Source organism: Stomoxys calcitrans, chromosome 5 (genome assembly GCF_963082655.1).
Source record: "Stomoxys calcitrans chromosome 5, idStoCalc2.1, whole genome shotgun sequence".
NCBI classification, from domain to species: domain Eukaryota; kingdom Metazoa; phylum Arthropoda; class Insecta; order Diptera; family Muscidae; genus Stomoxys; species Stomoxys calcitrans.
Window position 1 is genome coordinate 126,057,108 of NC_081556.1, and position 26,195 is coordinate 126,083,302.

The 26,195-nt window shown below is 48.6% G+C and overlaps 1 protein-coding gene across 1 annotated transcript in view; it reads right to left on the reverse strand.

Moving 5' to 3' along the window:
* The window catches only part of LOC131997987 (uncharacterized), a 71,544-nt gene that overhangs the window by 30,047 nt on the left and 15,302 nt on the right, over positions 1-26,195 (reverse strand). The gene's annotated exons all lie outside the window — the stretch shown is intronic.

Below are 26,195 nucleotides of genomic sequence, written 5' to 3' on the forward strand. Positions count from 1 at the left end.
CATCCCCTGATCTCCTGAGTGACGTATCCTGGCAAGCCGTCATCTCTTTGGGGTCAGACCACCTCCCCATAATCCTCACCATCGACCGACCACCCGACTTCATAACCTCTGAGCGCCGGACGTTCATCAATTACAAGAAGGCCAAGTGGACTAGCTTCAGAGAGTATACCAATCGCCGCTTCAATGAACTGCCACCCCGCTCTGATGTGCTTGTGGCCGAGAGGAAATTCCGAGACATCATCAACGCAGCAGCCGCTCGCTTTATACCAGCCGGTCGAATACCGTAAGTGCGACCCAATTTCCCGGCGCAAGCAGTGGTACTCGCAGACTAGCGTGATGGGATTCGTGCTATGGACCCCGCTAACCCCAGAATCAGCGAGCTGAATCTGGAAATAAACAGGGTAGTCAACGAACATAAGTGGAATTTGTGGCTGGAACACTTGGAGCAATGTAACTTAGGCACCGGTGCAGGCAAATTGTGGGCCACTGTTAAATCTCTCTCGAACCCCGGTAGACGGGACGACAGGACCTCAGTCACTTTTGGCGAGTTAACCGTGACTGATCCGAAGAGATGCGCCAGGTTGTTCAACCGTCAATTTATTGTGCATCCCGAGAGAGACAGGGCAAGGAGGAGAGCCATTCGCCGTATTCGTGGTCTCCGAGCCGATGAACAGCCATCACAATTTACCGTGGGCGAAGTTACGAATGTCATCCGTGGCGCCAAACCTTCCAAGGCGTTGGGCCCCGACGGAATCTCTACATTGATGCTGAAGAATCTGGATTTACCTGGAGTTGAGTACCTTACCACAGTCCTTAACCTGTCATTGAACACTCTTATAGTTCCCGATGTCTGGAAAATGGGCAGAGTGATCCCGCTACTGAAGCCTGGTAAGGACCCGAGTTTGGGGGAGTCGTACAGACCGATTTCCCTTCTCTCACCAGTGGCTAAGACGCTTGAGGCATTACTCCTCCCGAGCCTCGTAGGAGAATTTCCATTCGCCGAGCATCAACACGGATTTCGGAGACTGCACAGCACAACAACAGCTTTGCATGCCATCACCACACACATTTGCCGTGGCTTCAATCAACCCAGGCCATGTGATAGGACGGTCCTCGTGGCACTGGACCTATGGAAGGCATTCGACACGGTCAGCCATGCCAAATTATTTGAGGACATCGCCAACACGTCCCTCCAGCCAGGCCTGAAACGTTGGGTCGCGAATTATCTGTGTGGCCGCCAGTCATTTGTGGAATTTAGGGATAAGAAGTCAAAACACCGTAGAGTGAAACAGGGAGCTCCCCAAGGTGGGGTGATATCTCCGGCTCTGTTTAACCTCTACCTATCCTCCATCCCACCTCCTCCAGACGGCATAGAGATCGTATCATATGCGGACGACTGTACGATCATGGCATCAGGCCCCCACCCATTGATGACATCTGCGATAGGTTGAACGTCTACCTCAACGAGCTTGCCTCATATTTCGCTGCAAGAAATCTGAAGATATCCGCCACCAAATCTTCAGCCACACTGTTCACTACAAATACGCGTGAGGTGAATTCTGAGCTGACTGTGATGGTCGATGGAGAAATGATTCCGACCATCAAGTGTCCCAAAATACTTGGCGTCACATTTGACAGCTCCTACACTTTCTCCCCACATGCCACAGCAATCTGCAATAAAGTCAAAAGTAGAAACAAGGTCCTCAAGTCACTCGCTGGCAGCACTTGGGGTGCAGACAAAGAAACCTTGATGACCACGTACAAAGCAATTGGCCGGTCTGTGGTAAGTTATGCAGCGCCAGTGTGGTCACGTCAACTTTGTGACACGCAGTGGAATAATATTCAGATCTGTCAGAATGCCGCCCTCCGAACTGCGACGGGCTGTCTCCTTAGTTCTCATGTGGACCACCTCCATCAGGAGACAAAGATCCTACCAGTGCGAAGACATAACTACATGCTGTCTAAGCAATACCTTCTGGGCTGTTATCGCAGAAATCATCCAAATCATCATCTTGTGGATAGATACCCACCGCCCAGAAGCCTTAAGGATGATCTACACGATCTAGAGCGTGAGGTCCAGCGCTACAAGAGAGAACCTCTAGATCAAGCGGCATATCAAGCGGGTCTGAACAACATTCATGCAGACACGGTAGCAGACCGACGGTGATGCCGACGTGCAAGATGTATGTCCCGATTGTAACCAGGGACCGCACGATACACGTCACCTGTTTAACTACCCGGCCAGACCCACTCGACTCAGACCCAGATCCCTGTGGACGCACCCCATCTTAGTCGCGGAGTTCCTGGGTCTTGACACTCAACAGAATCAAGCAGACGAAAGATAGTACACAATAAACTGCTACAACAACAACAACAACAACCGATATATCATTCTCTCCCGTTTCGGTTGGAAATACAGCTCGAATACTGCTAAATTTACAGTACATTGACGAGAGCACAGGATTGACTAATAGATGTTTAGGTCACTTGCGAAAACATTAAGTGGATAGGCCCCATGATCATCATTAAGGATGTCAAATCTGCCGATTGAAAGTGTCATCAAATAGAAGAAAACGTGAAAAAAGACATCCTTAATGCCAAGTACTGCCAAAAAAAAAAATAAGCAGCAACTCGATTATGCGTCAAGTGGCAATATAATACATTTTCGCTGTTAGAGCCTCGTTGTGTGAACAACTAATTTTTTTTTGTAAAGCTGATCTTTCTCTGCTGAACTGTACATTGGTATAACCAAGACATAATTACCTGGTAGTGTACCGTAAACAGCAGAGTAAAATGTTTTCTCGTGAAGTGTACTATCTGTCCGAAGGGCAACGATTGATAGATGGTCACAAAGAGGAGGCTGTGAGCATTCCAAAACTATGTGGCCTAATCTAGGCTTGAAGAGATCTACTGCTCTGCTGTCATTGGCTACAATAGACATCTCAGTCATTGTGTCCGTTATGACAGGTCACAGGTCTAATCGGAAAACATGCTGACAGACTGAAGATTGCCAGTAACGTCTTTTGCAGAAGCTGTGAGGACATCGAAGAAAAGAAGACTATAAAACACCTTCTGTTTGTGTGGTGAAATAATTAAAGGTGGTCTCATTTGTACAACAACCACAAATCATATGGTGCAATCCACCATCAAGCTGATAGACGTTTTGCCAACACACAAAGTAAAAATTTGTGTGCGTGTGTGTTTACGTGTGCGTACATGAGCAGAGAATTTGCGAGAAAGAAGATGACAACAAGAGAAAATCTGACATCTTAATACCGTCAAACCTGGCCGAATGTTAACAGCAGTTCGCGTGGGACCTCCTTTTTAAATCCGCCTTGCGTTCCAATCAAATAGGAGAACATGTAAACAAAGAATGAATGTAAAAAGAGAACAAGTTCACATCCTAAATGCCAAGTACTGCCTAAAATTATCGTTTCTCAGTGCAATTTATTAAAATTTACTGTCGATAGTAGGAGAAATTACAAATTGAGTGTTGGGGTCGAGGGTAAATACGGCGCCATCGTATCTGATAAGCCATATTATGATTATATATGTATGTCGTGAAACCACAGTCTATTGAGGGATTCCACAAATTTTGATCTCACGTTTCTAGAACCCGCGGCCTACAGGGCCGGCATATATCCTGATTTCGAACACTCTAAATCCCTTCCCAGAATTTCTTTTGCGGCTATCGTTATGACACAGAGCTCTGCTTGAAAGAACATACGCATAGATCCAAATACAGTCCATATCCCCATCTTGGAGCTAACTAAAAGGACCGATATATACAATCCCATGGCAGCCGGTTGTACGCACCGGATTGACCCGATGGAATCTTCATCGGCAAGGGCTGCCGCCTCAGTGTACGTGTTCGTCTTTTTTCGTCATGGGAGAGGCACATCCCGGAGTGCCTTCTCCGTATGCTTCTGGTCCGTGCCGGGATTGAAAAGAACCCCGGACCCTGGTTCTGTTCCGTTTGCCAGAACCGCCTTCACCATCGGTCAGTGTCGGTGAGGTGTAACCGGTGCTTGGAGTGGGTACATTTCCGTTCTTGCTCTGGCCTAACCTCGCTACGGGAGTATAGTCATACTGGCTATGTCGCTAGGTGTTGTGCGAACATAGCCAGCAGTGGTTCACAAGCGTCGCCTTCGGCGTCCTCGTCGTCGGACTATGTGACCCCCCCGACCTATCCCGTACGGCAATTTATGCAACGACAGCACCCTAGCCCTACTATTGCCAGGCCAGTGTCAGGAAATGTATCGTTCTTGCAGTTAAACTGCAATGGACTGCGAGGCAAGATTGATGAGATTGTAGATTTCATGAGTCGGAAGAGCATATCGGTCGCAGCGATCCAGGAGACAAAGCTGACTAACACCTGCAGCTTGCACAGTTGTCACGGCTACAATGTGCTACGTAAGGATCGCTCAAGGAATGGAGGTGGGGGGTTGGCCTTCGTTATACACCATTCCGTGCAGTATAGACCTATCTCGCCTGCGCTTGACGCTAGTGACCCATACATGGAATGTATGGGGTAGCAGTCAGGTCTGGTACTGCCGAGATAGAGATATACAACGTGTATATACCGCCGGTTGGTAGCTGTGTCCCGATTAATGGCCAGGCCTACAGCCCCGACATTAGTGGGTTGCTATCTGGCCATAGTCGTCTGGTTCTGGGGGATTTTAATGCACATCACTCGTCATGGCATTCTCCCCTAGGTAACGACCAGCGTGGCATAGCTTTTGCAGAGCAGATAGATAGCTCCACGTTTTGCACGGTGAATGAGGATGCCCCCACTAGGATTGCGAGGAGGTGCAGCAGCTCGCCAGACATCTCAATCGCATCCCCTGATCTCCTGAGTGACGTATCCTGGCAAGCCGTCATCTCTTTGGGGTCAGACCACCTCCCCATAATCCTCACCATCGACCGACCACCCGACTTCATAACCTCTGAGCGCCGGACGTTCATCAATTACAAGAAGGCCAATTGGACTGGCTTCAGAGAGTATACCAATCGCCGCTTCAATGAACTGCCACCCCGCTCTGATGTGCTTGTGGCCGAGAGGAAATTCCGAGACATCATCAACGCAGCAGCCGCTCGCTTTATACCAGCCGGTCGAATACCGCAAGTGCGACCCAATTTCCCGGCGCAAGCAGTGGTACTCGCAGACTAGCGTGATGGGATTCGTGCTATGGACCCCGCTAACCCCAGAATCAGCGAGCTGAATCTGGAAATAAACAGGGTAGTCAACGAACATAAGCGGAATTTGTGGCTGGAACACTTGGAGCAATGTAACTTAGGCACCGGTGCAGGCAAATTGTGGGCCACTGTTAAATCTCTCTCGAACCCCGGTAGACGGTACGACAGGACCTCAGTCACTTTTGGCGAGTTAACCGTGACTGATCCGAAGAGATGCGCCAGGTTGTTCAACCGTCAATTTATTGTGCATCCCGAGAGAGAAAGGGCAAGGAGGAGAGCCATTCGCCGTATTCGTGGTCTCCGAGCCGATGAATAGCCATCACAATTTGCCGTGGGCGGAGTTACGAATGTCATCCGTGGCGCCAAACCTTCCAAGGCGTTGGGCCCCGACGGAATCTCTACATTGATGCTGAAGAATCTGGATTTACCTGGAGTTGAGTACCTTACCACAGTCCTTAACCTGTCATTGAACACTCTTATAGTTCCCGATGTCTGGAAAATGGGCAGAGTGATCCCGCTACTGAAGCCTGGTAAGGATCTCCCTCCCGATCTCCCTTCTCTCACCAGTGACTAAGACGCTTGAGGCATTACTCCTCCCGAGCCTCGTAGGAGAATTTCCATTCGCCGAGCATCAACACGGATTTCGGAGACTGCACAGCACAACAACAGCTTTGCATGCCATCACCACACACATTTGCCGTGGCTTCAATCAACCCAGGCCATGTGATAGGACGGTGATAGGACATGCCAAATTATTTGAGGACATCGCCAACACGTCCCTCCAGCCAGGCCTGAAACGTTGGGCCGCGAATTATCTGTGTGGCCGCCAGTCATTTGGGGAATTTAGGGATAAGAAGTCAAAACACCGTAGAGTGAAACAGGGAGCTCCCCAAGGTGGGGTGATATCTCCGGCTCTGTTTAACCTCTACCTATCCTCCATCCCACCTCCTCCAGACGGCATAGAGATCGTATCATATGCGGACGACTGTACGATCATGGCATCAGGCCCCCCACCCATTGATGACATCTGCGATAGGTTGAACGTCTACCTCAACGAGCTTGCCTCATATTTCGCTGCAAGAAATCTGAAGATATCAGCCACCAAATCTTCAGCCACACTGTTCACTACAAATACGCGTGAGGTGAATTCTGAGCTGACTGTGATGGTCGATGGAGAAATGATTCCGACCATCAAGTGTCCCAAAATACTTGGCGTCACATTTGACAGCTCCTACACTTTCTCCCCACATGCCACAGCAATCTGCAATAAAGTCAAAAGTAGAAACAAGGTCCTCAAGTCACTCGCTGGCAGCACTTGGGGTGCAGACAAAGAAACCTTGTTGACCACGTACAAAGCAATTGGCCGGTCTGTGGTAAGTTATGCAGCGCCAGTGTGGTCACGTCAACTTTGTGACACGCAGTGGAATAATATTCAGATCTGTCAGAATGCCGCCCTCCGAACTGCGACGGGCTGTCTCCTTGGTTCTCATGTGGACCACCTCCATCAGGAGACAAATATCCTACCAGTGCGAAGACATAACTACATGCTGTCTAAACAATACCTTCTGGGCTGTTATCGCAGAAATCATCCAAATCATCATCTTGTGGATAGATACCCACCGCCCAGAAGCCTTAAGGTTGATCTACACGATCTAGAGCGTGAGGTCCAGCGCTACAAGAGAGAACCTCTAGATCAAGCGGCATATCAAGCGGGTCTGACCAACATTCATGCAGACACGGTAGCAGACGCGTTAATTGGCTACCGGGTGAATGTAGTCCTTGGAGAACGACCGCCACCCATTGCACCCGAAGAAATCGACCTCCCCCGGCAAACCAGAGTGGTTCTGGCTCAATTACGTTCCGGCAGATGCAGCCGCCTCAATTCCCACAGAGCTAGGATTGATGCCGACGTGCAAGATGTATGTCCCGATTGTAACCAGGGACCGCACGATACACGTCACCTGTTTAACTACCCGGCCAGACCCACTCGACTCAGACCCAGATCCCTGTGGACGCACCCCATCTTAGTCGCGGAGTTCCTGGGTCTTGACACTCAACAGAATCAAGCAGACGAAAGATAGTACACAATAAACTGATACAACAACAACAACCGATATATCATTCAGCTACAGCTACAGCTAAATTTACAGTACATTGACGAGAGCACAGGATTGACTAATAGATGTTTAGGTCACTTGCGAAAACATTAAGTGGATAGGCCCCATGATCATCATTAAGGATGTCAAATCTGCCGATTGAAAGTGTCATCAAATAGAAGAAAACGTGAAAAAAGACATCCTTAATGCCAAGTACTGCCAAAAAAAAAAATAAGCAGCAACTCGATTATGCGTCAAGTGGCAATATAATACATTTTCGCTGTTAGAGCCTCGTTGTGTGAATAACTAATTTTTTTTTGTAAAGCTGATCTTTCTCTGCTGAACTGTACATTGGTATAACCATGACATAATTACCAGGTAGTGTACCGTAAACAGCAGAGTAAAATGTTTTCTCGTGAAGTGTACTATCTGTCCGAAGGGCAACGATTGATAGATGGTCACAAAGAGGAGGCTGTGAGCATTCCAAAACTATGTGGCCTAATCTAGGCTTGAAGAGATCTACTGCTCTGCTGTCATTGGCTACAATAGACATCTCAGTCATTGTGTCCGTTATGACAGGTCACAGGTCTAATCGGAAAACATGCTGACAGACTGAAGATTGCCAGTAACGTCTTTTGCAGAAGCTGTGAGGACATCGAAGAAAAGAAGACTATAAAACACCTTCTGTTTGTGTGGTGAAATAATTAAAGGTGGTCTCATTTGTACAACAACCACAAATCATATGGTGCAATCCACCATCAAGCTGATAGACGTTTTGCCAACACACAAAGTAAAAATTTGTGTGCGTGTGTGTTTACGTGTGCGTACATGAGCAGAGAATTTGCGAGAAAGAAGATGACAACAAGAGAAAATCTGACATCTTAATACCGTCAAACCTGGCCGAATGTTAACAGCAGTTCGCGTGGGACCTCCTTTTTAAATCCGCCTTGCGTTCCAATCAAATAGGAGAAATGTAAACAAAGAATGAATGTAAAAAGAGAACAAGTTCACATCCTAAATGCCAAGTACTGCCTAAAATTACCGTTTCTCAGTGCAATTTATTAAAATTTACTGTCGATAGTAGGAGAAATTACAAATTGAGTGTTGGGGTCGAGGGTAAATACGGCGCCATCGTATCTGATAAACCATATTATGATTATATATGTATGTCGTGAAACCACAGTCTATTGAGGGATTCCACAAACTTTGATCTCACGTTTCTAGAACCCGCGGCCTACAGGGCCGGCATATATCCTGATTTCGAACACTCTAAATCCCTTCCCAGAATTTCTTTTGCGGCTATCGTTATGACACAGAGCTCTGCCTGAAAGAACATACGCATAGATCCAAATACAGTCCATATCCCCATCTTGGAGCTAACTAAAAGGACCGATATATACAATCCCATGGCAGCCGGTTGTACGCACCGGATTGACCCGATGGAATCTTCATCGGCAAGGGCTGCCGCCTCAGTGTACGTGTTCGTCTTTTTTCGTCATGGGAGAGGCACATTCCGGAGTGCCTTCTCCGTATGCTTCTGGTCCGTGCCGGGATTGAAAAGAACCCTGGACCCTGGTTCTGTTCCGTTTGCCAGAACCGCCTTCATCATCGGTCAGTGTCGGTGAGGTGTAACCGGTGCTTGGAGTGGGTACATTTCCGTTCTTGCTCTGGCCTAACCTCGCTACGGGAGTATAGTCATACTGGCTATGTCGCTAGGTGCTGTGCGAACATAGCCACCAGTGGGTCACAAGCGTCGCCGTCGTCGCCTTCGGCGTCCTCGTCGTCGGACTATGTGACCCCCTCGACCTCTCCCGTACGGCAATTTATGCAACGACAGCACCCTAGCCCTACTATTGCCAGGCCAGTGTCAGGAAATGTATCGTTCTTGCAGTTAAACTGCAATGGACTGCGAGGCAAGATTGATGAGATTGTAGATTTCATGAGTCGGAAGAGCATATCGGTCGCAGCGATCCAGGAGACAAAGCTGACTAACACCTGCAGCTTGCACAGTTGTCACGGCTACAATGTGCTACGTAAGGATCGCTCAAGGAATGGAGGTGGGGGATTGGCCTTCGTTATACACCATTCCGTGCAGTATAGACCTATCTCGCCTGCGCTTGACGCTAGTGACCCATACATGGAATGTATGGGGGTAGCAGTCAGGTCTGGTACTGCCGAGATAGAGATATACAACGTGTATATACCGCCGGTTGGTAGCTGTGTCCCGATTAATGCCCAGGCCTACAGCCCCGACATTAGTGGGTTGCTATCTGGCCATAGTCGTCTGGTTCTGAGGGATTTTAATGCACATCACTCGTCATGGCATTCTCCCCTAGGTAACGACCAGCGTGGCATAGCTTTTGCAGAGCAGATAGATAGCTCCACGTTTTGCACGGTGAATGAGGATGCCCCCACTAGGATTGCGAGGAGGTGCAGCAGCTCGCCAGACATCTCAATCGCATCCCCTGATCTCCTGAGTGACGTATCCTGGCAAGCCGTCATCTCTTTGGGGTCAGACCACCTCCCCATAATCCTCACCATCGACCGACCACCCGACTTCATAACCTCTGAGCGCCGGACGTTCATCAATTACAAGAAGGCCAAGTGGACTAGCTTCAGAGAGTATACCAATCGCCGCTTCAATGAACTGCCACCCCGCTCTGATGTGCTTGTGGCCGAGAGGAAATTCCGAGACATCATCAACGCAGCAGCCGCTCGCCTTATACCAGCCGGTCGAATACCGTAAGTGCGACCCAATTTCCCGGCGCAAGCAGTGGTACTCGCAGACTAGCGTGATGGGATTCGTGCTATGGACCCCGCTAACCCCAGAATCAGCGAGCTGAATCTGGAAATAAACAGGGTAGTCAACGAACATAAGTGGAATTTGTGGCTGGAACACTTGGAGCAATGTAACTTAGGCACCGGTGCAGGCAAATTGTGGGCCACTGTTAAATCTCTCTCGAACCCCGGTAGACGGGACGACAGGACCTCAGTCACTTTTGGCGAGTTAACCGTGACTGATCCGAAGAGATGCGCCAGGTTGTTCAACCGTCAATTTATTGTGCATCCCGAGAGAGACAGGGCAAGGAGGAGAGCCATTCGCCGTATTCGTGGTCTCCGAGCCGATGAACAGCCATCACAATTTACCGTGGGCGAAGTTACGAATGTCATCCGTGGCGCCAAACCTTCCAAGGCGTTGGGCCCCGACGGAATCTCTACATTGATGCTGAAGAATCTGGATTTACCTGGAGTTGAGTACCTTACCACAGTCCTTAACCTGTCATTGAACACTCTTATAGTTCCCGATGTCTGGAAAATGGGCAGAGTGATCCCGCTACTGAAGCCTGGTAAGGACCCGAGTTTGGGGGAGTCGTACAGACCGATTTCCCTTCTCTCACCAGTGGCTAAGACGCTTGAGGCATTACTCCTCCCGAGCCTCGTAGGAGAATTTCCATTCGCCGAGCATCAACACGGATTTCGGAGACTGCACAGCACAACAACAGCTTTGCATGCCATCACCACACACATTTGCCGTGGCTTCAATCAACCCAGGCCATGTGATAGGACGGTCCTCGTGGCACTGGACCTATGGAAGGCATTCGACACGGTCAGCCATGCCAAATTATTTGAGGACATCGCCAACACGTCCCTCCAGCCAGGCCTGAAACGTTGGGTCGCGAATTATCTGTGTGGCCGCCAGTCATTTGTGGAATTTAGGGATAAGAAGTCAAAACACCGTAGAGTGAAACAGGGAGCTCCCCAAGGTGGGGTGATATCTCCGGCTCTGTTTAACCTCTACCTATCCTCCATCCCACCTCCTCCAGACGGCATAGAGATCGTATCATATGCGGACGACTGTACGATCATGGCATCAGGCCCCCACCCATTGATGACATCTGCGATAGGTTGAACGTCTACCTCAACGAGCTTGCCTCATATTTCGCTGCAAGAAATCTGAAGATATCCGCCACCAAATCTTCAGCCACACTGTTCACTACAAATACGCGTGAGGTGAATTCTGAGCTGACTGTGATGGTCGATGGAGAAATGATTCCGAACATCAAGTGTCCCAAAATACTTGGCGTCACATTTGACAGCTCCTACACTTTCTCCCCACATGCCACAGCAATCTGCAATAAAGTCAAAAGTAGAAACAAGGTCCTCAAGTCACTCGCTGGCAGCACTTGGGGTGCAGACAAAGAAACCTTGATGACCACGTACAAAGCAATTGGCCGGTCTGTGGTAAGTTATGCAGCGCCAGTGTGGTCACGTCAACTTTGTGACACGCAGTGGAATAATATTCAGATCTGTCAGAATGCCGCCCTCCGAACTGCGACGGGCTGTCTCCTTAGTTCTCATGTGGACCACCTCCATCAGGAGACAAAGATCCTACCAGTGCGAAGACATAACTACATGCTGTCTAAGCAATACCTTCTGGGCTGTTATCGCAGAAATCATCCAAATCATCATCTTGTGGATAGATACCCACCGCCCAGAAGCCTTAAGGATGATCTACACGATCTAGAGCGTGAGGTCCAGCGCTACAAGAGAGAACCTCTAGATCAAGCGGCATATCAAGCGGGTCTGAACAACATTCATGCAGACACGGTAGCAGACCGACGGTGATGCCGACGTGCAAGATGTATGTCCCGATTGTAACCAGGGACCGCACGATACACGTCACCTGTTTAACTACCCGGCCAGACCCACTCGACTCAGACCCAGATCCCTGTGGACGCACCCCATCTTAGTCGCGGAGTTCCTGGGTCTTGACACTCAACAGAATCAAGCAGACGAAAGATAGTACACAATAAACTGCTACAACAACAACAACAACAACCGATATATCATTCTCTCCCGTTTCGGTTGGAAATACAGCTCGAATACTGCTAAATTTACAGTACATTGACGAGAGCACAGGATTGACTAATAGATGTTTAGGTCACTTGCGAAAACATTAAGTGGATAGGCCCCATGATCATCATTAAGGATGTCAAATCTGCCGATTGAAAGTGTCATCAAATAGAAGAAAACGTGAAAAAAGACATCCTTAATGCCAAGTACTGCCAAAAAAAAAAATAAGCAGCAACTCGATTATGCGTCAAGTGGCAATATAATACATTTTCGCTGTTAGAGCCTCGTTGTGTGAACAACTAATTTTTTTTTGTAAAGCTGATCTTTCTCTGCTGAACTGTACATTGGTATAACCAAGACATAATTACCTGGTAGTGTACCGTAAACAGCAGAGTAAAATGTTTTCTCGTGAAGTGTACTATCTGTCCGAAGGGCAACGATTGATAGATGGTCACAAAGAGGAGGCTGTGAGCATTCCAAAACTATGTGGCCTAATCTAGGCTTGAAGAGATCTACTGCTCTGCTGTCATTGGCTACAATAGACATCTCAGTCATTGTGTCCGTTATGACAGGTCACAGGTCTAATCGGAAAACATGCTGACAGACTGAAGATTGCCAGTAACGTCTTTTGCAGAAGCTGTGAGGACATCGAAGAAAAGAAGACTATAAAACACCTTCTGTTTGTGTGGTGAAATAATTAAAGGTGGTCTCATTTGTACAACAACCACAAATCATATGGTGCAATCCACCATCAAGCTGATAGACGTTTTGCCAACACACAAAGTAAAAATTTGTGTGCGTGTGTGTTTACGTGTGCGTACATGAGCAGAGAATTTGCGAGAAAGAAGATGACAACAAGAGAAAATCTGACATCTTAATACCGTCAAACCTGGCCGAATGTTAACAGCAGTTCGCGTGGGACCTCCTTTTTAAATCCGCCTTGCGTTCCAATCAAATAGGAGAACATGTAAACAAAGAATGAATGTAAAAAGAGAACAAGTTCACATCCTAAATGCCAAGTACTGCCTAAAATTATCGTTTCTCAGTGCAATTTATTAAAATTTACTGTCGATAGTAGGAGAAATTACAAATTGAGTGTTGGGGTCGAGGGTAAATACGGCGCCATCGTATCTGATAAGCCATATTATGATTATATATGTATGTCGTGAAACCACAGTCTATTGAGGGATTCCACAAATTTTGATCTCACGTTTCTAGAACCCGCGGCCTACAGGGCCGGCATATATCCTGATTTCGAACACTCTAAATCCCTTCCCAGAATTTCTTTTGCGGCTATCGTTATGACACAGAGCTCTGCTTGAAAGAACATACGCATAGATCCAAATACAGTCCATATCCCCATCTTGGAGCTAACTAAAAGGACCGATATATACAATCCCATGGCAGCCGGTTGTACGCACCGGATTGACCCGATGGAATCTTCATCGGCAAGGGCTGCCGCCTCAGTGTACGTGTTCGTCTTTTTTCGTCATGGGAGAGGCACATCCCGGAGTGCCTTCTCCGTATGCTTCTGGTCCGTGCCGGGATTGAAAAGAACCCCGGACCCTGGTTCTGTTCCGTTTGCCAGAACCGCCTTCACCATCGGTCAGTGTCGGTGAGGTGTAACCGGTGCTTGGAGTGGGTACATTTCCGTTCTTGCTCTGGCCTAACCTCGCTACGGGAGTATAGTCATACTGGCTATGTCGCTAGGTGTTGTGCGAACATAGCCAGCAGTGGTTCACAAGCGTCGCCTTCGGCGTCCTCGTCGTCGGACTATGTGACCCCCCCGACCTATCCCGTACGGCAATTTATGCAACGACAGCACCCTAGCCCTACTATTGCCAGGCCAGTGTCAGGAAATGTATCGTTCTTGCAGTTAAACTGCAATGGACTGCGAGGCAAGATTGATGAGATTGTAGATTTCATGAGTCGGAAGAGCATATCGGTCGCAGCGATCCAGGAGACAAAGCTGACTAACACCTGCAGCTTGCACAGTTGTCACGGCTACAATGTGCTACGTAAGGATCGCTCAAGGAATGGAGGTGGGGGGTTGGCCTTCGTTATACACCATTCCGTGCAGTATAGACCTATCTCGCCTGCGCTTGACGCTAGTGACCCATACATGGAATGTATGGGGTAGCAGTCAGGTCTGGTACTGCCGAGATAGAGATATACAACGTGTATATACCGCCGGTTGGTAGCTGTGTCCCGATTAATGGCCAGGCCTACAGCCCCGACATTAGTGGGTTGCTATCTGGCCATAGTCGTCTGGTTCTGGGGGATTTTAATGCACATCACTCGTCATGGCATTCTCCCCTAGGTAACGACCAGCGTGGCATAGCTTTTGCAGAGCAGATAGATAGCTCCACGTTTTGCACGGTGAATGAGGATGCCCCCACTAGGATTGCGAGGAGGTGCAGCAGCTCGCCAGACATCTCAATCGCATCCCCTGATCTCCTGAGTGACGTATCCTGGCAAGCCGTCATCTCTTTGGGGTCAGACCACCTCCCCATAATCCTCACCATCGACCGACCACCCGACTTCATAACCTCTGAGCGCCGGACGTTCATCAATTACAAGAAGGCCAATTGGACTGGCTTCAGAGAGTATACCAATCGCCGCTTCAATGAACTGCCACCCCGCTCTGATGTGCTTGTGGCCGAGAGGAAATTCCGAGACATCATCAACGCAGCAGCCGCTCGCTTTATACCAGCCGGTCGAATACCGCAAGTGCGACCCAATTTCCCGGCGCAAGCAGTGGTACTCGCAGACTAGCGTGATGGGATTCGTGCTATGGACCCCGCTAACCCCAGAATCAGCGAGCTGAATCTGGAAATAAACAGGGTAGTCAACGAACATAAGCGGAATTTGTGGCTGGAACACTTGGAGCAATGTAACTTAGGCACCGGTGCAGGCAAATTGTGGGCCACTGTTAAATCTCTCTCGAACCCCGGTAGACGGTACGACAGGACCTCAGTCACTTTTGGCGAGTTAACCGTGACTGATCCGAAGAGATGCGCCAGGTTGTTCAACCGTCAATTTATTGTGCATCCCGAGAGAGAAAGGGCAAGGAGGAGAGCCATTCGCCGTATTCGTGGTCTCCGAGCCGATGAATAGCCATCACAATTTGCCGTGGGCGGAGTTACGAATGTCATCCGTGGCGCCAAACCTTCCAAGGCGTTGGGCCCCGACGGAATCTCTACATTGATGCTGAAGAATCTGGATTTACCTGGAGTTGAGTACCTTACCACAGTCCTTAACCTGTCATTGAACACTCTTATAGTTCCCGATGTCTGGAAAATGGGCAGAGTGATCCCGCTACTGAAGCCTGGTAAGGATCTCCCTCCCGATCTCCCTTCTCTCACCAGTGACTAAGACGCTTGAGGCATTACTCCTCCCGAGCCTCGTAGGAGAATTTCCATTCGCCGAGCATCAACACGGATTTCGGAGACTGCACAGCACAACAACAGCTTTGCATGCCATCACCACACACATTTGCCGTGGCTTCAATCAACCCAGGCCATGTGATAGGACGGTGATAGGACATGCCAAATTATTTGAGGACATCGCCAACACGTCCCTCCAGCCAGGCCTGAAACGTTGGGCCGCGAATTATCTGTGTGGCCGCCAGTCATTTGGGGAATTTAGGGATAAGAAGTCAAAACACCGTAGAGTGAAACAGGGAGCTCCCCAAGGTGGGGTGATATCTCCGGCTCTGTTTAACCTCTACCTATCCTCCATCCCACCTCCTCCAGACGGCATAGAGATCGTATCATATGCGGACGACTGTACGATCATGGCATCAGGCCCCCCACCCATTGATGACATCTGCGATAGGTTGAACGTCTACCTCAACGAGCTTGCCTCATATTTCGCTGCAAGAAATCTGAAGATATCAGCCACCAAATCTTCAGCCACACTGTTCACTACAAATACGCGTGAGGTGAATTCTGAGCTGACTGTGATGGTCGATGGAGAAATGATTCCGACCATCAAGTGTCCCAAAATACTTGGCGTCACATTTGACAGCTCCTACACTTTCTCCCCACATGCCACAGCAATCTGCAATAAAGTCAAAAGTAGAAACAAGGTCCTCAAGTCACTCGCTGGCAGCACTTGGGGTGCAGACAAAGAAACCTTGTTGACCACGTACAAAGCAATTGGCCGGTCTGTGGTAAGTTATGCAGCGCCAGTGTGGTCACGTCAACTTTGTGACACGCAGTGGAATAATATTCAGATCTGTCAGAATGCCGCCCTCCGAACTGCGACGGGCTGTCTCCTTGGTTCTCATGTGGACCACCTCCATCAGGAGACAAATATCCTACCAGTGCGAAGACATAACTACATGCTGTCTAAACAATACCTTCTGGGCTGTTATCGCAGAAATCATCCAAATCATCATCTTGTGGATAGATACCCACCGCCCAGAAGCCTTAAGGTTGATCTACACGATCTAGAGCGTGAGGTCCAGCGCTACAAGAGAGAACCTCTAGATCAAGCGGCATATCAAGCGGGTCTGACCAACATTCATGCAGACACGGTAGCAGACGCGTTAATTGGCTACCGGGTGAATGTAGTCCTTGGAGAACGACCGCCACCCATTGCACCCGAAGAAATCGACCTCCCCCGGCAAACCAGAGTGGTTCTGGCTCAATTACGTTCCGGCAGATGCAGCCGCCTCAATTCCCACAGAGCTAGGATTGATGCCGACGTGCAAGATGTATGTCCCGATTGTAACCAGGGACCGCACGATACACGTCACCTGTTTAACTGCCCGGCCAGACCCACTCGACTCAGACCCAGATCCCTGTGGACGCACCCCATCTTAGTCGCGGAGTTCCTGGGTCTTGACACTCAACAGAATCAAGCAGACGAAAGATAGTACACAATAAACTGCTACAACAACAACAACAACAACCGATATATCACTCTCTCCCGTTTCGGTTGGAAAGACAGCTCGAATACAGCTAAATTTACAGTACATTGACGAGAGCACAGGATTGACTAATAGATGTTTAGGTCACTTGCGAAAACATTAAGTGGATAGGCCCCATGATCATCATTAAGGATGTCAAATCTGCCGATTGAAAGTGTCATCAAATAGAAGAAAACGTGAAAAAAGACATCCTTAATGCCAAGTACTGCCAAAAAAAAAAATAAGCAGCAACTCGATTATGCGTCAAGTGGCAATATAATACATTTTCGCTGTTAGAACCTCGTTGTGTGAACAACTAATTTTTTTTTGTAAAGCTGATCTTTCTCTGCTGAACTGTACATTGGTATAACCATGACATAATTACCAGGTAGTGTACCGTAAACAGCAGAGTAAAATGTTTTCTCGTGAAGTGTACTATCTGTCCGAAGGGCAACGTTTGATAGATGGTCACAAAGAGGAGGCTGTGAGCATTCCAAAACTATGTGGCCTAATCTAGGCTTGAAGAGATCTACTGCTCTGCTGTCATTGGCTACAATAGACATCTCAGTCATTGTGTCCGTTATGACAGGTCACAGGTCTAATCGGAAAACATGCTGACAGACTGAAGATTGCCAGTAACGTCTTTTGCAGAAGCTGTGAGGACATCGAAGAAAAGAAGACTATAAAACACCTTCTGTTTGTGTGGTGAAATAATTAAAGGTGGTCTCATTTGTACAACAACCACAAATCATATGGTGCAATCCACCATCAAGCTGATAGACGTTTTGCCAACACACAAAGTAAAAATTTGTGTGCGTGTGTGTTTACGTGTGCGTACATGAGCAGAGAATTTGCGAGAAAGAAGATGACAACAAGAGAAAATCTGACATCTTAATACCGTCAAACCTGGCCGAATGTTAACAGCAGTTCGCGTGGGACCTCCTTTTTAAATCCGCCTTGCGTTCCAATCAAATAGGAGAAATGTAAACAAAGAATGAATGTAAAAAGAGAACAAGTTCACATCCTAAATGCCAAGTACTGCCTAAAATTACCGTTTCTCAGTGCAATTTATTAAAATTTACTGTCGATAGTAGGAGAAATTACAAATTGAGTGTTGGGGTCGAGGGTAAATACGGCGCCATCGTATCTGATAAACCATATTATGATTATATATGTATGTCGTGAAACCACAGTCTATTGAGGGATTCCACAAACTTTGATCTCACGTTTCCAGAACCCGCGGCCTACAGGGCCGGCATATATCCTGATTTCGAACACTCTAAATCCCTTCCCAGAATTTCTTTTGCGGCTATCGTTATGACACAGAGCTCTGCCTGAAAGAACATACGCATAGATCCAAATACAGTCCATATCCCCATCTTGGAGCTAACTAAAAGGACCGATATATACAATCCCATGGCAGCCGGTTGTACGCACCGGATTGACCCGATGGAATCTTCATCGGCAAGGGCTGCCGCCTCAGTGTACGTGTTCGTCTTTTTTCGTCATGGGAGAGGCACATTCCGGAGTGCCTTCTCCGTATGCTTCTGGTCCGTGCCGGGATTGAAAAGAACCCTGGACCCTGGTTCTGATCCGTTTGCCAGAACCGCCTTCATCATCGGTCAGTGTCGGTGAGGTGTAACCGGTGCTTGGAGTGGGTACATTTCCGTTCTTGCTCTGGCCTAACCTCGCTACGGGAGTATAGTCATACTGGCTATGTCGCTAGGTGCTGTGCGAACATAGCCACCAGTGGGTCACAAGCGTCGCCGTCGTCGCCTTCGGCGTCCTCGTCGTCGGACTATGTGACCCCCTCGACCTCTCCCGTACGGCAATTTATGCAACGACAGCACCCTAGCCCTACTATTGCCAGGCCAGTGTCAGGAAATGTATCGTTCTTGCAGTTAAACTGCAATGGACTGCGAGGCAAGATTGATGAGATTGTAGATTTCATGAGTCGGAAGAGCATATCGGTCGCAGCGATCCAGGAGACAAAGCTGACTAACACCTGCAGCTTGCACAGTTGTCACGGCTACAATGTGCTACGTAAGGATCGCTCAAGGAATGGAGGTGGGGGATTGGCCTTCGTTATACACCATTCCGTGTAGTATAGACCTATCTCGCCTGCGCTTGACGCTAGTGACCCATACATGGAATGTATGGGGGTAGCAGTCAGGTCTGGTACTGCCGAGATAGAGATATACAACGTGTATATACCGCCGGTTGGCAGCTGTGTCCCGATTAATGGCCAGGCCTACAGCCCCGACATTAGTGGGTTGCTATCTGGCCATAGTCGTCTGGTTCTGGGGGATTTTAATGCACATCACTCGTCATGGCATTCTCCCCTAGGTAACGACCAGCGTGGCATAGCTTTGGCAGAGCAGATAGATAGCTCCACGTTTTGCACGGTGAATGAGGATGCCCCCACTAGGATTACGAGGAGGTGCAGCAGCTCGCCAGACATCTCAATCGCATCCCCTGATCTCCTGAGTGACGTATCCTGGCAAGCCGTCATCTCTTTGGGGTCAGACCACCTCCCCATAATCCTCACCATCGACCGACCACCCGACTTCATAACCTCTGAGCGCCGGACGTTCATCAATTACAAGAAGGCCAAGTGGACTAGCTTCAGAGAGTATACCAATCGCCGCTTCAATGAACTGCCACCCCCCTCTGATGTGCTTGTGGCCGAGAGGAAATTCCGAGACATCATCAACGCAGCAGCCGCTCGCTTTATACCAGCCGGTCGAATACCGCAAGTGCGACCCAATTTCCCGGCGCAAGCAGTGGTACTCGCAGACTAGCGTGATGGGATTCGTGCTATGGACCCCGCTAACCCCAGAATCAGCGAGCTGAATCTGGAAATAAACAGGGTAGTCAACGAACATAAGCGGAATTTGTGGCTGGAACACTTGGAGCAATGTAACTTAGGCACCGGTGCAGGCAAATTGTGGGCCACTGTTAAATCTCTCTCGAACCCCGGTAGACGGGACGACAGGACCTCAGTCACTTTTGGCGAGTTAACCGTGACTGATCCGAAGAGATGCGCCAGGTTGTTCAACCGTCAATTTATTGTGCATCCCGAGAGAGACAGGGCAAGGAGGAGAGCCATTCGCCGTATTCGTGGTCTCCGAGCCGATGAACAGCCATCACAATTTACCGTGGGCGAAGTTACGAATGTCATCCGTGGCGCCAAACCTTCCAAGGCGTTGGGCCCCGACGGAATCTCTACATTGATGCTGAAGAATCTGGATTTACCTGAGTACCTTACCACAGTCCTTAACCTGTCATTGAACACTCTTATAGTTCCCGATGTCTGGAAAATGGGCAGAGTGATCCCGCTACTGAAGCCTGGTAAGGACCCGAGTTTGGGGGAGTCGTACAGACCGATTTCCCTTCTCTCACCAGTGGCTAAGACGCTTGAGGCATTACTCCTCCCGAGCCTCGTAGGAGAATTTCCATTCGCCGAGCATCAACACGGATTTCGGAGACTGCACAGCACAACAACAGCTTTGCATGCCATCACCACACACATTTGCCGTGGCTTCAATCAACCCAGGCCATGTGATAGGACGGTGATAGGACATGCCAAATTATTTGAGGACATCGCCAAAACGTCCCTCCAGCCAGGCCTGAAACGTTGGGTCGCGAATTATCTGTGTGGCCGCCAGTCATTTGTGGAATTTAGGGATAAGAAGTCAAAACACCGTAGAGTGAAACAGGGAGCTCCCCAAGGTGGGGTGATATCTCCGGCTCTGTTTAACCTCTACCTATCCTCCATCCCACCTCCTCCAGACGGCATAGAGATCGTATCATATGCGGACGACTGTACGATCATGGCATCAGACCCCCACCCATTGATGACATCTGCGATAGGTTGAACGTCTACCTCAACGAGCTTGCCTCATATTTCGCTGCAAGAAATCTGAAGATATCCGCCACCAAATCTTCAGCCACACTGTTCACTACAAATACGCGTGAGGTGAATTCTGAGCTGACTGTGATGGTCGATGGAGAAATGATTCCGACCATCAAGTGTCCCAAAATACTTGGCGTCACATTTGACAGCTCCTACACTTTCTCCCCACATGCCACAGCAATCTGCAATAAAGTCAAAAGTAGAAACAAGGTCCTCAAGTCACTCGCTGGCAGCACTTGGGTTGCAGACAAAGAAACCTTGTTGACTACGTACAAAGCAATTGGCCGGTCTGTGGTAAGTTATGCAGCGCCAGTGTGGTCACGTCAACTTTGTGACACGCAGTGGAATAATATTCAGATCTGTCAGAATGCCGCCCTCCGAACTGCGACGGGCTGTCTCCTTAGTTCTCATGTGGACCACCTCCATCAGGAGACAAAGATCCTACCAGTGCGAAGACATAACTACATGCTGTCTAAGCAATACCTTCTAGGCTGTTATCGCGGAGTTCCTGGGTCTTGACACTCAACAGAATCAAGCAGACGAAAGATAGTACACAATAAACTGCTACAACAACAACAACAACCGATATATCATTATCTCCCGTTTCGGTTGGAAAGACAGCTCGAATACAGCTAAATTTACAGTACATTGGCGAGAGCACAGGATTGACTAATAGATGTTTAGGTCACTTGCGAAAACATTAAGTGGATAGGCCCCATGATCATCATTAAGGATGTCAAATCTGCCGATTGAAAGTGTCATCAAATAGAAGAAAACGTGAAAAAATACATCCTTAATGCCAAGTGGCAATATAATACATTTTCGCTGTTAGAGCCTCGTTGTGTGAACAACTAATTTTTTTTTGTAAAGCTGATCTTTCTCTGCTGAACTGTACATTGGTATAACCATGACATAATTACCAGGTAGTGTACCGTAAACAGCAGAGTAAAATGTTTTCTCGTGAAGTGTACTATCTGTCCGAAGGGCAACGATTGATAGATGGTCACAAAGAGGAGGCTGTGAGCATTCCAAAACTATGTGGCCTAATCTAGGCTTGAAGAGATCTACTGCTCTGCTGTCATTGGCTACAATAGACATCTCAGTCATTGTGTCCGTTATGACAGGTCACAGGTCTAATCGGAAAACATGCTGACAGACTGAAGATTGCCAGTAACGTCTTTTGCAGAAGCTGTGAGGACATCGAAGAAAAGAAGACTATAAAACACCTTCTGTTTGTGTGGTGAAATAATTAAAGGTGGTCTCATTTGTACAACAACCACAAATCATATGGTGCAATCCACCATCAAGCTGATAGACGTTTTGCCAACACACAAAGTAAAAATTTGTGTGCGTGTGTGTTTACGTGTGCGTACATGAGCAGAGAATTTGCGAGAAAGAAGATGACAACAAGAGAAAATCTGACATCTTAATACCGTCAAACCTGGCCGAATGTTAACAGCAGTTCGCGTGGGACCTCCTTTTTAAATCCGCCTTGCGTTCCAATCAAATAGGAGAACATGTAAACAAAGAATGAATGTAAAAAGAGAACAAGTTCACATCCTAAATGCCAAGTACTGCCTAAAATTATCGTTTCTCAGTGCAATTTATTAAAATTTACTGTCGATAGTAGGAGAAATTACAAATTTGAGTGTTGGGGTCGAGGGTAAATACGGCGCCATCGTATCTGATAAACCATATTATGATTATATATGTATGTCGTAAAACCACAGTCTATTGAGGGATTCCACAAATTTTGATCTCACGTTTCTAGAACCCGCGGCCTACAGGGCCGGCATATATCCTGATTTCGAACACTCTAAATCCCTTCCCAGAATTTCTTTTGCGGCTATCGTTATGACACAGAGCTCTGCCTGAAAGAACATACGCATAGATCCAAATACAGTCCATATCCCCATCTTGGAGCTAACTAAAAGGACCGATATATACAATCCCATGGCAGGCGGTTGTACGCACCGGATTGACCCGATGGAATCTTCATCGGCAAGGGCTGCCGCCTCAGTGTACGTGTTCGTCTTTTTTCGTCATGGGAGAGGCACATCCCGGAGTGCCTTCTCCGTATGCTTCTGGTCCGTGCCGGGATTGAAAAGAACCCCGGACCCTGGTTCTGTTCCGTTTGCCAGAACCGCCTTCATCATCGGTCAGTGTCGGTGAGGTGTAACCGGTGCTTGGAGTGGGTACATTTCTGTTCTTGCTCTGGCCTAACCTCGCTACGGGAGTATAGTCATACTGGCTATGTCGCTAGGTGTTGTGCGAACATAGCCAGCAGTGGGTCACAAGCGTCGCCTTCGGCGTCCTCGTCGTCGGACTATGTGACCCCCCCGACCTCTCCCGTACGGCAATTTATGCAACGACAGCACCCTAGCCCTACTATTGCCAGGCCAGTGTCAGGAAATGTATCGTTAAACTGCAATGGACTGCGAGGCAAGATTGATGAGATTGTAGATTTCATGAGTCGGAAGAGCATATCGGTCGCAGCGATCCAGGAGACAAAGCTGACTAACACCTGCAGCTTGCACAGTTGTCACGGCTAAAATGTGCTACGTAAGGATCGCTCAAGGAATGGAGGTGGGGGATTGGCCTTCGTTATACACCATTCCGTGCAGTATAGACCTATCTCGCCTGCGCTTGACGCTAGTGACCCATACATGGAATGTATGGGGGTAGCAGTCAGGTCTGGTACTGCCGAGATAGAGATATACAACGTGTATATACCGCCGGTTGGTAGCTGTGTCCCGATTAATGGCCAGGCCTACAGCCCGACATTAGTGGGTTGCTATCTGGCCATAGTCGTCTGGTTCTGGTGGATTTTAATGCACATCACACGTCATGGCATTCTCCCCTAGGTAACGACCAGCGTGGCATAGCTTTTGCACAGCAGATAGATAGCTCCACGTTTTGCACGGTGAATGAGGATGCCCCCACTAGGATTGCGAGGAGGTGCAGCAGCTCGCATCCCCTGATCTCCTGAGTGACGTATCCTGGCAAGCCGTCATCTCTTTGGGGTCAGACCACCTCCCCATAATCCTCACCATCGACCGACCACCCGACTTCATAACTTCTGAGCGCCGGACGTTCATCAATTACAAGAAGGCCAATTGGACTGGCTTCAGAGAGTATACCAATCGCCGCTTCAATAAACTACCACCCCCCTCTGATGTGCTTGTGGCCGAGAGGAAATTCCGAGATATCATCAACGCAGCAGCCGCTCGCTTTATACCAGCCGGTCGAATACCGCAAGTGCGACCCAATTTCCCGGCGCAAGCAGTGGTACTCGCAGACTAGCGTGATGGGATTCGTGCTATGGACCCCGCTAACCCCAGAATCAGCGAGCTGAATCTGGAAATAAACAGGGTAGTCAACGAACATAAGCGGAATTTGTGGCTGGAACACTTGGAGCAATGTAACTTAGGCACCGGTGCAGGCAAATTGTGGGCCACTGTTAAATCTCTCTCGAACCCCGGTAGACGGGACGACAGGACCTCAGTCACTTTTGGCGAGTTAACCGTGACTGATCCGAAGAGATGCGCCAGGTTGTTCAACCGTCAATTTATTATTCGCCGTATTCGTGGTCTCCGAGCCGATGAACAGCCATCACAATTTACCGTGGGCGAAGTTACGAATGTCATCCGTGGCGCCAAACCTTCCAAGGCGTTGGGCCCCGACGGAATCTCTACATTGATGCTGAAGAATCTGGATTTACCTGGAGTTGAGTACCTTACCACAGTCCTTAACCTGTCATTGAACACTCTTATAGTTCCCGATGTCTGAAAAATGGGCAGAGTGATCCCGCTACTGAAGCCTGGTAAGGACCCGAGTTTGGGGGAGTCGTACAGACCGATCTCCCTTCTCTCACCAGTGGCTAAGACGCTTGAGGCATTACTCCTCCCGAGCCTCGTAGGAGAATTTCCATTCGCCGGGCATCAACACGGATTTCGGAGACTGCACAGCACAACAACAGCTTTGCATGCCATCACCACACACATTTGCCGTGGCTTCAATCAACCCAGGCCATGTGATAGGACGGTGATAGGACATGCCAAATTATTTGAGGACATCGCCAACACGTCCCTCCAGCCAGGCCTGAACCGTTGGGTCGCGAATTATCTGTGTGGCCGCCAGTCATTTGTGGAATTTAGGGATAAGAAGTCAAAACACCGTAGAGTGAAACAGGGAGCTCCCCAAGGTGGGGTGATATCTCCGGCTCTGTTTAACCTCTACCTATCCTCCATCCCACCTCCTCCAGACGGCATAGAGATCGTATCATATGCGGACGACTGTACGATCATGGCATCAGGCCCCCCACCCATTGATGACATCTGCGATAGGTTGAACGTCTACCTCAACGAGCTTGCCTCATATTTCGCTGCAAGAAATCTGAAGATATCCGCCACCAAATCTTCAGCCACACTGTTCACTACAAATACGCGTGAGGTGAATTCTGAGCTGACTGTGATGGTCGATGGAGAAATGATTCCGACCATCAAGTGTCCCAAAATACTTGGCGTCACATTTGACAGCTCCTACACTTTCTCCCCACATGCCACAGCAATCTGCAATAAAGTCAAAAGTAGAAACAAGGTCCTCAAGTCACTCGCTGGCAGCACTTGGGGTGCAGACAAAGAAACCTTGTTGACCACGTACAAAGCAATTGGCCGGTCTGTGGTAAGTTATGCAGCGCCAGTGTGGTCGCGTCAGCTTTGTGACACGCAGTGGAATAATATTCAGATCTGTCAGAATGCCGCCCTCCGAACTGCGACGGGCTGCCTCCTTAGTTCTCATGTGGACCACCTCCATCAGGAGACAAAGATCCTACCAGTGCGAAGACATAACTACATGCTGTCTAAGCAATACCTTTTGGGCTGTTATCGCAGAAATCATCCAAATCATCATCTTGTGGATAGATACCCACCGCCCAGAAGCCTTAAGGTAGATCTACATGATCTAGAGCGTGAGGTCCAGCGCTACAAGAGAGAACCTCTAGATCAAGCGGCATATCAAGCGGGTCTGAACAACATTCATGCACACACGGTAGCAGACGCGTTAACTGGCTACCGGGTGAATGTAGTCCTCGGAGAACGACCGCCACCCATTGCACCCGAAGAAATCGACCTCCCCCGGCAAACCAGAGTGATTCTGGCTCAATTACGTTCCGGCAGATGCAGCCGCCTCAATTCCCACAGAGCTAGGATTGATGCCG